Genomic DNA, 1,847 nt, shown 5'->3' with positions numbered 1-1,847 from the left:
CGCCATCTTGGTTCCGGCCGCGTCCTCCTTGTAGCGTCCCGCCGGAAACGAAGGCTGCGTCGCAAAAGTTCCGCAGCAAGTCCCTCCTCCCTCTGCCCGGCCCGGCGTGACGTCATAGCGCGCTGACGTTGCGGGAGGCACGGGCCTTGCAGTTCAATATGCTGAGGTGGCCGCGCAGTGGCGCGGCTTCGGGGTGGGCTGGAGGTAGGGGAAGAGGAGGGGGAGCTCTCTGGCTTTCACCTAGAGGGGCAGCGGCGTGGCAGTGACGTCATGGATCGCTGAGGGGCGTCTGCAGTGACGTAGCTGGGGGAGGCATGATGTCATGACGTTGCCTCTGGTTTTCAGCTCTAGGTCTGCCTTGTTAGGCTCAGGGCACACTTGGAGCTGTCCCTCTGAAGAAAGACTGGAGCTGTCGACCAGTCACCGAGGACCCAGACCGCTGCAGGGCGCAGTGTCGGGTCCCCCCGGATTCCTGTTGGGAAGCGCCGGGTGCGTCGTGCGCGCTGTGCGCGCACCCCTAATGGTACAGGGTCGTGGGACAGCCGCTGGTCTGGAGAACGGGTGCTCGACGCCGCCTGCAGGCCCCACATGCCTGTGGAGCTCTCTAGAGCTCAGAGACTTTGGTGGCAGAGGAGAGATGGCCGTTGATAATGCTGCCCTCCGCTGCTGCCAGGTTCCCCTGCACCTCTGTGTTGGGGCTGGGCCAGGCTGTGCCCCCTCCCCCCAAGGGGCAACACCTTTTCCCCCTGCAGAGCTGAATCGGGGCCAGGCTGCCCCTACCCCAGCTCCCATTGGTGATGTGCAGCCCCTGAGCTCAGCGGTGCACCCCCTGGAAGAAGTGCCACTGACGCTGCCAATGGTGCCTGCAGGCAGTGGCCGCTCGCCACCTGTCCCATCCCCCCCCGCCGACACTACCGCAGACATCTGCGGGAGCTCCCTGCTCGCTCACAATGCCGCCTGTGGGCAGTTGCCATGCCCCCCAGCCTCCGGGGCGTGTGTTGTTCATGCCAGCTCCTATCCATGTGGCTGGATGAGGCCTAGCTGCGCCTGCCCTGGGCACTGGGTTGGGGCCACTGGCTGGATCCAGCCTGCGAATGGAGCGGGCACTGCCCATCTGACCCATCAGGAAACAAGGTTGAGCACCACTGATCTAGAGTGTTAAGGAAAACAGCAGTTATACCAGAACTTGAGTATTGGGAACACTGGGACTACAGTAATAGCTTCAATCTAAACAGCTGATGTTAATATGACTGTTATTTTGGGCCAGTCATAGAATAATTTAGAATAGTCTCATTTGGAAAGGGTGAGCATGTGAGTATATGTACCACCTTTCCAGAGGAAGGCAAAACCTCCCGTAGTCCATACCAATTAGAAGAACTCTTGATTTTAAATAGCAGGATGAAATAAAAAATGGATGGTTCAAAGTGAGCAGAAAGGCTGTTACGTAAGTGGAGACATGCGCAAGAAAGGTTGGAGGTTTTGGGTCTCTTCCCTGATAATCACTGTGGAGACAGCATACCCAGCCCCTTGGGAAAGGAGTTAAGTGCCTTATGTTCTTGTCAAACAGCCCATTGTGGCTGACACTAAGTAGTCATGATGGGCCGTGGAGGGCACCACATTTTGTTTTAATTTAATCCATATTGTATTGTTGCAGTGCTCCTGGGGGGATTCTGCTCTCCTGCCCCCCTCCAAATGAAGCAGATAACTAAATGCTTTAGGAAGGAAACAGACTCCTCAGAGAGGAGTCCTGCCATCTGGCAACCTTCATCTCAAGCAATGAGTGACTAAATATTTGTGATTGGGAGCCATGGGGGTGGAGAGGAAATAGCTGAAGCAGGGTGACTTGT

The sequence above is a fragment of the Crocodylus porosus genome, unplaced genomic scaffold, assembly GCF_001723895.1.
Source record: "Crocodylus porosus isolate Cpor-Errol unplaced genomic scaffold, CroPor_comp1, whole genome shotgun sequence".
In the NCBI taxonomy this organism is placed as follows: domain Eukaryota; kingdom Metazoa; phylum Chordata; order Crocodylia; family Crocodylidae; genus Crocodylus; species Crocodylus porosus.
The sequence above is the reverse complement of the archived record's forward strand: the minus strand, read 5'-3'. Positions refer to the sequence as shown.